Raw genomic sequence first — 13,380 nt, 5'->3', positions numbered from 1 at the left:
AAGAGATTTCTCCACCACAGTGACGACCTCATGTAGTGCCGTTTCTGTGGACTTACCTTTGAGATATGCATGTTGAGCCCTTGATATTTTAGCGAAACTGTGTAAAGATCTGATGTGAGCATCGATCAGTCTTTCCATAGTTTTAAGTAAGAATGAAGTAAGGCTGATGGGTCTATAATCTTTAGCCGTACTATGGCCTGTTCTACCTGCTTTTGGAATAAAAACTACTCTAACTTGTCTCCAGCCGCTGGGGACATGATTAAGTGAAAAGCAGCTACAGAAAATCGCGTACAGCCAATTTACAGCTACATCTCCCAGAGATTGTAACATAATTGGTAAGATCCCGTCAGGACCCGGACTTTTATATGGAGAGAATGAATCGATGGCCCATTTGATCCTTCTAGATGATACCACTGACTGTATAGTCTCGCCAGAATTGGCTGAACGATACGGCAATACCTTTGGGGGATCACCCGAGGAACCAGGAAAATGGGTATCCACTAATAGTGAGAGGGATTCCGTTAGGGATTTAACTGGATTTCCGTCTACTTTGTTAATGAGCGAGGGACAAGATTGGCCATTTGCTAGCAATTTGGCTAGTCTAGCCGATTCTTTAATGCTTTCAATTTGCTGGCAATGAGAATTCCATGACAATTTCTTGGATTCCCGAAGTGCTTTTTTGTAAACCCTAAGAGCATCTTTATATGGAGTCCAAACCTTGGTCCGATAGCTTTCGTTGAAGGCTCTTCTCGCATTCCTGCGGAGCAAAGAGAGCTTCTCGTTCCACCATGGTGGCCTACACTTCTTCGCATACGAGCGAGGACATGATGCTTCAAAGGAAGAAATAATATTATTTGTCAAAGAGTTGACCCTGCACTCTAATTCCCTAATCGAGTTAATTGGAGCGGGGGCTATGTTGATTTTTCTATTGAGCAATGACCTGAAAGTATCCCAGTTTGTCTTCCTGGGATTACGGTGAGATTGCTTAGCTACCATGGGAATATTCATCACAAACATGATATATCTATGATCAGAGAAGGAGTTCCTGGTTGAAACTCTCCAATCATTGATCGTTAAAGAGCACGAAGTCGAACAAAGGGTAATATCTAAAACCTCTTCCCAGCCTACACGATCATCCGTACTCGGAAAAATGAAGGTGGGAGTGTTACCCTTATTACATACTTCTAGATTACATTTTAATATAAAATCAAAAAGAGACTCACCTCTATCGTTAATTTCCGAGCTTCCCCACAAGGAGTTCCGGGCATTGGCATCACAACCCATCAGCAAGGCTAGCTTCTCGGTCTGCGCGAAATTTTGGACTAATAGTACCCCCTCTGGAGGTGCCTCATCGTCGTGTGGCATGTAGGCGGATGTTACCAAAATCGCAGGTTTTAGCTTCCGCTCTATCCGGATGGTGGTTATATCTAAAGAACTTAAGTGAGAGCAGAGAAAAGCATTAAGGTGCGTTTTTGCTAAAATGCACGATCTAGGCTTACCCTGTCCTTTGTCATAAAAAAGATTATACCCATTGATGTTGAGCCCTTTGACACATGAGCTATGAACCCAGGGCTCTTGGATGATGGCAAGGTCGATGTCCTCCTCCCTGAGTAAGACAGCCAGATTATCCGTGGCACATTTAGAGTGTTTCAGGTTTATCTGCACGACCTTGGCCATTAATACATCAACAAGGTTTGCTATCGATGATGAGGTCATCTAGCAGCTTACTAGTGCCCTCAACCTCATCCAGAATATTATCCGGTGGCGCGTTTTTAAAGATTTTAATTTTTGCCTTCCGGATGCCGTAACGCAGCTTGCAGTCATTAGCCTCAATGACTGGCAAGCATTCTTCGTTGATAAGAAGTAAGTACGATTGGCTGTGTTTTTGCGGTTCTTCGGTCTTGAGAACCGACCAGTCTTCCATCAGGATTTCTGGATTTTGTAGCTTTAGCTGCTGCAGAATAAGGTCAGGAGGACCAAGGTTTTTGGGTAACCATACGCGCGCTCGAGGCCTCGATGGAATTTCCGCCGCAGGGACAAGTTTGAGCTTTAAACCTTCCCAGTTCTCACTAATCTTAGTGATCGCCTTGCTGAGAAAACTCCGCGAATACTCGTCGTCGCATCTGATCACTCGGTGACCACGGACGATATCTGCGCAGTCAAAAGAAGGAACGGACCCCGGATTAGTCATGAGCTCAGCCATCACCAATTCGGACAGTTTGGTCTCAATCAGCGCCCACCTCTCCATCAGCAGCTTGCCGTTAGAGTTGTGTTCGTCGATCAAGGCCACACTGAGATGGTCTCTCGCCACTTCACTGAAGGGACGAGAAGCTTGTGCCGGTCTTGACATTAGCTTTCCATCCCCCGTTCCATCTTTGTGCCGCTTCGCCTCCTTGCCGGGATCTTCCTGAGATCTGTTACGCTTGCCGCCATCTCCGACGTTCTTGCCGGTGATAACAGACTGGCGCAGACCTTCATCATGAAGATACTCCTCCACAATGGCGCGGTATTTAACAGCGTCGGCTTCGTCTCGTTCATGGACCTTGCCTTCTTTTTTATTGCCCTCAATTTTCTTTAGCATAAAAAGCGCTCGCTGGTAACGATTTTTGCGTGCCATGTTGGCCGTTTTTTTCCGAGATTTTGTATTGCCCTTACTGCTTAGACTGGCAGTTTTAAGCGTTGGCGTGCGGTTTGCACTCGGTCTACTTTGACTGGTAGACGGAGTGCCGTCGATTTTTTTGGTTGTTGGTTGGATTGGATTAGACGCCGGTGTACTGTGACTGGTACAACCGGTATTGGAATCGGCAACGATCTCGTCGTCCGATTTCAACAATTCATCCTCCGTAAGTTTGGTGGGTTTATACTCTCCAGCCACGAGTTCCGAGACATTGTCGGGAGAAATCATAACATATTCATAATCGTCCACCTTACCCGGTAAGACAGGCGCGGCGGACCCGAGGATATTTGGACGAAAGAAGCGACCACCACAGCAGCGTCCTATACCATGGCTAGACCACAGTTACTCCCCAAGGCGGTCATATATTGGAGAGGCTCCGCAAAAATACAGTCGGACAGACCCCTTGACTGCAAACCTACTCGGTGAGCACGGATCGCGTAACACTCCCGAGTTAAGGGGACCTTCAAACCATGATCAGAAAGCATTGAGTGGTGTGCAGCTATTAAAGAGCTAAGGACAATCACTCAATTCCTCCTGATCTTAGCTGGGCACCGTCCTGACAACGTACAGGACGAAAAAACTGTGTGACCCATTACCAGACGGCACCCTCGTGGAGGGTTCAGTAGAAGGATTTTTCTGCCATCCACTGAGGATGCTATTAATAACATATCTTCGTCCTACTTATCCAACTACATCAGTGAACTATTTAAGAAGGTCTGGTACAATTCCAAAGGCCCTAAATAAGTCAAAAAGCTCTATAAAGTTAACTGCTATCGACTGATTTCTTCGTCTGAATAGATCTAAATTCAGATTATTTATTGGTTTTTTCAATGGACTTATAAATTTAACTTTATAACTTCCTTATAACTTATAAATTTCAAAGATGGGGGTAAAGGAGGACCGACACCTACAGTCTCTTTGAAATGTAAAATAAAACTTTCGGCCATCATATTTGTTCATACTCGTGTAATGGACTGGAAACTGGTCGAATTATCCCATCATCAACGAAAAATGAGCACAATGCAAACTTTTCAAAGGCTGCAGTTCAGATTAGCTCTATGCTATCTGAGCTTTATTCCTTAGGGTCCAGTGCCGAAATTTTTTTTGGCGCTGTGCGCAATATAAAAAATAAAAGGCGGAAAATTTACTTTGTTTAAATTATTAAACATTATTTTTATTGTTCACCAAATGGTATTTACTTACTTGATTTCGAAATCGTCCGGACTAACTTGGATGACACTTTTCAAGGGTAGCGCCTTAAGCTTATCTATAATCTATTATCTATACATGTATAAATAAATGTAGTGTATTTATAAATTATTATAAATAATAAATATTAAAATAACCTCATTGTTATGTACACTAAAAAACTTGGTTTTTTTATATGAAGAAGAATTTTGTATCATTTATTAACAAACCTAAAATAAATTTTTTAAATCACACTTAAAATTTAATTTGCTACCTCATAGTTTATTTAAACTATTATATTTTTACAAAAAAGCAATTTGCTTTATCTTTTAATTACTGCAATCATCTGCAAAGGATCAAATAGACCGTTTAAATTTTTAAATTCCTTCTATGTCACGGTTCCTTTTATTCTTGAATTTAATAAATTAACGCTATTATTGAAAACATGATTGCCTTAACTGCCTTTCTTATTAGCCGCATTAATAACATCACCAGATAAGGTGGCTATGTCTTCACACTAAGTATCTACTCATCGTGGTGCTGTCAAATTATTCATGTCACTTTTATCTTGTAGAATATCAATTATTGTGGAAGTATGCGTCATTTTGTGCACCAAATTGACAATTAAATCGAAAAGTCACATAACATTTAACTTATTAATTTATACACTGAAAACAATAACTCAAAAATAAAAATTAAAAAAAAAGAAAAAAATATTAAAAATAAACATAAAAATGTCAACAGATATTTTGTTAAAATATTTTATTATTTGAATAAAGACCGCTGCTTAACCCTTTTGTTACCAACTCTCAGCTACCATCAATCAGTGTAAAATTGCAGCTTAAGCTTAAGCGATACTCATCCTGATTAAGACACGTTTGGGTGTATTATGTACACCTTAATGGCTTCCTAACTATTTAAAGTTTTTGTCGTTTAACTGCACTGCAAATTGAAGTCATTAATTATGAGTACGTTTACACCTACACAGCGGCTTGTTGCCCATATTAATGCGCTGCAGTTCCTGTTAATAAAGTCATTAAAAGGTTAACAAATAGCCTGTGGGAAGTGTATAGTACTTTTAAGGGTCCGCACTTCAAAAGATAGCGTCTGCGGCAGCACCTTTGATATATGGACTTCAATGTTTTATGCGGCTTTCCTGTTCAAATAATTTTATTTGTACGACAAAGTTTATTCACCTTCTCCCAATGCATGTTACTTCAATGTTTAATGTTATAAGGTTTACCAACATTTCAAATTTTGTTTATATTTTGATTTTAAAAATATATTTTTGCAGATTTTTATTTATTTACGGATATTTTCTTGTTATAAGCATGAAGTTGTTACATTTTTTCAATTTAAATTTACTTAAACCTCTTTAAAAATAAAGTTGGTAAGCTCTAGGAATAAGATAGGTTTTGGCGCGAGTCACTGAGTCAATGTCTCCGTTATTTTATGATTGCTAATTTTATGATTAAAACTTTTTATTGATTGTAAGTCTTTTTATAGCTTTTTAAAATATATATTTAAATTACCTTTAATGATTTACAAAGTTTACTTTCACTAATTAATATTGGGTTTGAAGAGTTTGTAAAAATATCTCACATGTATAAGTTCAATTGTTATCATCATATTATATTTTTATATAGTATATTTTAAATTTTTTAATGATTTATTTAATAATAATAATCAACATTAAAAAATTTCTTTTCTTTTTGTTATAGCAAAATGGTTTCCAGAAGAAAAATCCTTTCACGTTCTAGAGATGATCTGAATTTAGATCAACCTTTTAATCCACAAGAAGAAGAGGAGGATATTTGGTACCAAAAAGAAAAATTATACAAAGTAAGTTTATTTTAATTTATTAAAAACAAATTAATAGAGAAAATATTTGTTTTAAATATTACTAAAAAAATATTTCATAATAATTAACAGTCATAGTATGAGAAAAAATACCTGTATACCGTATATATAAACTATATACACTGGGTATTTAATAGCGCATGTTTACACTTATATAAACATATGTGTTATTTTTCAAACAAACACACTATTATTTTGAAAAGAGTACTCACACGTATTACACCTCCAGATCTAATGCCGCTCTATATATATATTTTTGATGATAAACAATTTTAAAGTGCAAAGTTATTTTTGGATATTCTTTGCTCCAGAGGTTTGTTGACAAACAATTTGACATATCCACTAACTGAGAAATATGTCTCATTATTGAAAAGAATTCAATACGAAAAATCTTTAGTATTTCTCTAGTAGTATTTCTCATTTCTCTAGTATTTTATCAGATTTATTAGATGAAATAACGGTGTATCTGACAGTATATACCTACATGATACCAATAACATCTACCAATAACATGAAATCAATAATATCTCTTATGTTAGCCCTAGAAGAATCTCCTAAGCTAACCTGCAGAAATTAATCCCGAGCCTCTTTAGGTTTCATGGATGGACACATTGGACTTGTGTTCTAGTAATCGCAAATATTTGCGAAAGAAATGGATTTGCTTTCATTTGAATTTTGCACAGGACAGAATCTGTAGTTGATCGACTTTTTTAGTCCAATCTTTTAGAAGTCATAATTAAGGCTTACATGATTACTTTGATACCAATTAAGAGAATATCTTTATGTTATAGATATGACGCAGACGTTAAGTTATTTGAAAAGTTCATTCATTTAATTACATAGCATTTCTTCTACGATTCAACTAGCAAATACATCAATGGCATATATGATGATTTAATCATCATTAACAGTCCATTGACGATTTAATTGTGAAAGACGTAAAATAAATTTTGGAAAAATCTCTTCGAGGAGATATAAAGCAATGTTTACGAGTATCGTTAATGCTTCTGCATAATAATAAACAATAAAATTATAATATATAAATGATAAATCAAATTAAATAATAAACTAAAAGAAATTCATAAGTAAACAATACAATAAATAGAAAAGGCGCCAAAGAGTGAGAGAAAGAAAAAGAAAGTTGTCACAATGGAATCATTTTGTCAACTGAAATTTTAAAATTTATTTTCGAATTTTAATTAAATAAAATTTTTATTCAAAACACAATAAACTCAACGCCGAGACTCAAAGGAAAAACTACTATGAAAACTGAACGCAATGCGATTATGTAAGTAAGTATCTCATTGTGTATAATTTCGTATGCCAATAAAAATAAAAATAAAAGTACATACTAATATAATAAAACAACAACAAGAAGTATAACTTATATTAATAAAACGTTATTGATTAAAGTTTGTGGGGCCAAAACAAAACGCCACGAGTTCGTCGTTAGCAGGCGCATGCAAAAAACCCAACAAAATCCGTTAATAAAATTAAATAATTTTATAATATATTTTTTATTGTTGAAAGCAAGTTTCATTTTATGTATAAACCGCTTACTTATGTGATACTATGTTTTGGCCAAGACTTACATATTTTTGGTCATATCGGAGGTTTTTATGCAGGCCAACATTATAGCCCATTTAAATAATATTAATTATTTATGACGTGTTATGTTGAAGTCAACAGTATAAAACTTAATGGAGAAGGGAAAAAGTAAAAAGAGTATATGTATTTATATATTAAAAATAATTATTTTAAAATGTCTGATAAAATGTTATTTTTATTTACATATTACACCAGTGGTGTAACCAGGATTATACTAAAGGGGATTATAATAGAAAATAGTTTGACAATATTTTCGTCATAAAAAATCTGTAGATTACACTGTCAAGGTGAGGAAAAAGATGGACCTAAGCCCTAATTCTCCACTGATAATGACATTGTATACATTTATTTAATATAAAAGACAATTAAATAAAATTTATTATAAAATGATAACTAGAATGATTAAAATTTTATAATTAAAAAGTACAGGATTGATATATACAATCCTAAACCCCCCAAATTAAAACATGTCAAACGTACGCTCACACCGAAAATTATTACTACTAGACAACCCGCTGTTTCACATGCACTGACAAGCATATTGAAGTGTAGGGTGTCAAAATTCAGATTAACACCCAACAAAATGTTGAAATAATAATAAAAGACATGCCTGGTCATAGGGATATTGCGGGTAACTGTAGGGCGGATGAGCTTGCCAAGACTGGGGCTCTTCTCCCTGATATTCATTTATTAGAAATTGGCGCTCCACTTGCAACAGTTAAACTGGCAATTAAACAAAAATATCTAAGCATTGCCAAGCAACAATTGGCAAGTGAGCCCAGTTGTCACGTTTCTAGGTCGATTTGGTCTAACTTGGATAAAAAGCGTACGAGTCAACTGCTCCAACTAAAGAGAGACCTGCTCAGTACTACGGTATCGGTGCTAACGGGTCATTGCTTAATAGGGAGGCATGCTATGAGACTAGGTCTTCCTTATAATGACCTTTGTCGCGGTTGTGGCTCTGAGGAGGAGGAGGAAACTGTGTTCCATCTCATGTGTCAGTGTCCATCTTTAGCCAGAAAGAGATCAAAGATCTTGGGGGCCCCTTTTCTGACCGATCTGACTGATCTGTCATCCTACAATGTGATGGACCTAGCTAGATTCATAGAACTGTCGGGTTGGTTCTCCTTCACCTAATAGGGGAGTCGTTGCCTCTGTGGGGCGTTGGTCGTATACTGATCACCTTGTCTATATACGAACATCGCTTTTCCTTGTGGTACCACAATGGAAAGTGGGCTTTCTTGGGTAAACAAGGCCGCCACTCCAACCAACCAACCAATAAGAGACATGTCACCATCGAACTACAGAGAACATATGGTGGTGAAGGATCCTTAAAAATTAATAAAAAACAACATAATTAAGCTAAAAGATTACGAATCCTGTAGAATATGTAACGTCTATTTCTTAGCAATAGCTATTATCTTTAAATTATAAAGTAGGTTTTAATTAAAATTGATTTATAACTTTCTGTGGTAGTCTTAACTGCACATGAGCATTGCTACATAATGGATGAGGACTTTAAAGCTAAACATACGCATTGAGGATTTTGTCTTATTAAAACAAAAGGAAGAAAACTTCTTCAAGAAATATAGCAAATTAGTTGTAAATATGAGTCTATCATCTAAAAGTCCAACATATTGTCTATTGTCCAACATTTGTCTAGTACCTGAACTTCTAGTTTTCTGAGTAATGCTGCAAATGATGTTTTCAAATATTTAGATAAAAAAGATGATAACCGATGATATATCGAATACAGTATATCATTACTTAAAAACAGTTCAACCAAATAGAATATTTTTCAGAAGAATTTTGATCTTTACATAAAATATTTTTTAAAGACGTTTTCAAAAAGTAGTGAATTAAAACAACAAAAATACATTTTTATATTATTTTAATTAATGGAATTTTCGCCTTACCATACAGCTGTTTCGAGTATTGTATTGGTGTATATTTTTGAATAAAATTTCTATTTGTACCTTGGTTAAATCGAAATTCTTTTAACAATATTTTTTTCTTCAACTTAATAATGATTTTTCTATCAAAGCGGAAAAACTCTTCATATACAATAGAAGCGTATATATAGTATCTAATAAAAATTGACATGATTGCATCCGATACCCAGCTATACATACATACACCATATACCAGACTCATAAATTTAAATCAAACTAGTTTTGTAGGTAAAATAATGAAATTTTGAGCTTAGACTTTTTGGGAAGGAAGTTTAATTATTTGTTGAAATAACCACAAATAAATAATAAAAATTACAAATCGTATAGTTGTAATGACATAAAATATTCTATATATATTTGCCATATTATATATATGTGGCTTATGGTAGAATTGCCATAGCTGTAAACATTATACATATTGGTAAACTAATTTATAAATTCCCCCCTTTTTATATATTATACATATCTAATGTAGTAACATCTTCAAGCAAAAAATAAAGTTTGAATAAAAAAGAAGATGAATTTTTAATGTACTAAGTAAAATTAATATTGACTAAGCTATTATAACGTTATAATAAATTAATATACATTTATATATATTAACGTGCTCTTTTCGTCTCTTTCTGTTGTATGTGTTAATTTGTATTATTTTTTTTTTTTTAGTTATTGATTTACATTAAATATCATCATTAATTTTTATGAGTTGTCAATTCATTAAATGAATTAGCACTAATTCACTTATAATATTTTGCCATAGTTTGATGGACTTTTTTTTGGTTCTCTGTTCTTATTTAATTCATTCTCTCAATTTCTTTGATGTACTTCAAGATTACATCAATATTCACCATTATATGTTTATATAATTACTTGGTTTTATTCTGATGGCGTTATATTTGGAATTCAATTCATTGTTGCGTCCGAGAATGTCCCTAACGGTATTTTATGCATACTCATTTTTTTTTTTTTTGGTTTCGCCCAGGTTAATTTTACTTTGATTTTGATGGTTTTCTGACGTATTGGGTTCGCTATGCGTGACAAATTGGCAAGTATTTGGGAATCCTTTTTTTTTCTTTTTTATTTTTCTTTAATAATTTTTGATAAAATTAAAGAATATTGATGTTTTATACGAAACATATTATGCTTCCCGTATAATCGTTTTGATAATACAAACATTGTATTCATGTAATAAATATACAGAGAAATGATACGATTGTGGAATAATAATTAGTTGTAATTTTAGTATATTTCATAGCAAAAAATACTAATTTATAGTATATATAGTCCATTTTTAATATTAAATCTCAAACAGGTTGTTTTTAATTAAACAAATTGTTGTTTTTTACAATTTGATTCAAATTAAGTTATTGCTTTCATAGAACCATGGTATGCAGACAGTTATATGAGGAATGGTTTCAACAATTTACACTATTTTTAATCGTGAACATGAAGGCATGTTATGCAGACACTCAACTCACAATCAATATAGTTAAAACTATTTTGATACTTTTGTTTCTAACTTAAACAAAAACTAATACTTTTTGTGTGAATATATGAAGTCATGTTATATAGACAGTCATATGAGAAATGATTTCAGCAGTTTTCACTATTTTTAATCATGAACATGAAGGTATGTTATGCAGACGGTCAAATCACAATCAATATAGTTAAAACTATTTTAATACTCTTTGTTTGTAACTTAAACTAAAGCTACTACTTTTTGTGTGGATATATGAAGTCATGTTATGTAGACAGTCATATGTGAAATGGTTTCAGCAGTTTACACTATTTTTAATCATGAACATCAAGGCATATTATGCAGACACTCAAATCACAATCAATATAGTTAAAACTATTTTGATACTCTTTGTTTTTAACTTAAACAAAAACTAATACTTTTTTTAAATTTATTGCTGAGTAGTACTGTTTTAACTAACCTGATGAAGCATAGAAATTTTCGTTATCGTGATAAAACTTTAATCGGAATTAATCTTCCTATTCTTAAATTTTTAATTCACATTGTAAATAATAATTTAATATATGATATTATAATAAATGCATATATAATACAACCTATGCAAGTATATCTAAAAACAAATTAATTTTTCTCAAATCTTATTGTTGAGCAACTTGACTTATAATAAAAGTAACTACATAAATTTGTTAAGATTAATTTAAATGGTTAACTACATAAATCCATATAATTAGCTAAAATTTGGCAAACTCATAATATATATAATATATAAATATTCTTTCATTTTATTGTTTTGTAGATAGTATTTGAGTTTAAAAATATTCTTGTATCTCTGTTTATATTACTGTATTTCAATGTCATTGTTTATTATCAACAATTATTTTTAATAATTTTTCATTAGTATCTTTTAATTATTCTTCATATTACTATTTTTGCTGTGAGAACCGAAATTTCCAATTAAATCAAGCTCTAAAACCTTCAATGGGAAAACATTGTACAATAGTGGGTAATAAACATTAAATATATTAAATAATAAATAAAATTTTTTTTTTAAATAAACATTTACTCTATCCATCCATCTACTTTAATAAAGATTTATTTTTTTAAAAAAAATCAACTTTCAACATTCGTCTAGTTATATAAAGTAGATTAATTTAATGAATAAACGTTTTTAATATTTTTAGACACCAACTATTATTAAATACAATTTTAATAAGCAATATTTAATATTTTAAAATTATCTAAGAATTATTACCTTAACTTGACTACACAAGAACTGTGGTAAGCAGAGTTCGGTAACAATCACAAAAAAATAAATTTAATTAAAAAATTTTATGGCATCATAACATATTTTAGTAGTCACTTAAGATTATCTACATATTAATAGTAATATTAATATTAATAAAAATAACAAGAAATAAATAAAATATAAATGCTACTCGTTTTTAGATTCTCGCATAAATCATTCATCATTTAGTGCTAGTGCTTATTTTTTCCTTTCGAATTTGCTATTAAATTAATTAATAAGGAATCAAATATATCGAAATCGATCATTTTAAATATAGAAAAGTGGCTAATTTTGTTTATTTGTAATAAGTTGAGGTATTCCGCAATGCAATAATACCCATAATGGATTAAGAGTTATTCTCTGTTCATAAATTGCCAGATATCAAACTATAATAAAATGTTATATACTTTAAATGTTACAAATAAATCAAAAAATTCGCAAAAACAATATTAGATTTTAATTTAATGAAGATTTTAGAATTTAATTAAAATTAACACATTTCAGTTCATCAACCCATATCCGAATACTGCTTAATGTGAGTATTTAAATACTTACCATATCCTAAACATTAGAATAATATCTTTTTAATTGATTAAAATTTTTCTTGCATTTGCGATATTACATTAAAGAAGTTTACAGTTTTAGTACTACTCTTTTGAAACGCTTGATTTTTTCTCTTAACATCGTGTTTTTGATGGACTATTCTAAAAATGCCTTTAAACTATACTTTTCTCATTTACACTGATTTTTAAAAGATATCCTTCAACTTTACTTTTCTATCTTCATCTTGCTTTTCATCTCCTGCTGTTCCCAAAGGAGTTTGTACATAAGACACAAGTGCTGTGATGAATATGTTATGAAAGGGTTGTGTTCAAAGCACGGCCCGCGGGTCTAATACGGCCCATGGCTAATATTTATGCGACCCGTAACTTGTTTCTAATCTACCACAGTTAGGCAAATTTTTATGTTATATTTTGGTTACATAACATTATAACATAAAGATACACATTATATATATGTTATAACATTATTTTATTTTTATGGTGTCTCAAATAAATAAATTAAAATATATTAAGTCATTTATTACACTTTACGTCAATTTACTTAATTGACAAAGACTTTAGTATATATTTCTTTGAACAACATTATTTTAACATTATATTAAAAACAAAATGTTTTTCGTATGGCAACAATTAGTATTAATAATGTTGATATTGATTGAATTGTAAAAGTTATATTAATAAAAAATTAATAAATATAAATTTATTATTATCACCGTTTTTTTATTTTTCTCCCGAAAAATTATGGCCGTATCCTATTTATTTCTGTGGTCCTC

This window comes from Teleopsis dalmanni, chromosome 2 (assembly GCF_002237135.1).
Source record: "Teleopsis dalmanni isolate 2A chromosome 2, ASM223713v2, whole genome shotgun sequence".
NCBI lineage: Eukaryota > Metazoa > Arthropoda > Insecta > Diptera > Diopsidae > Teleopsis > Teleopsis dalmanni.
The sequence above is the reverse complement of the archived record's forward strand: the minus strand, read 5'-3'. Positions refer to the sequence as shown.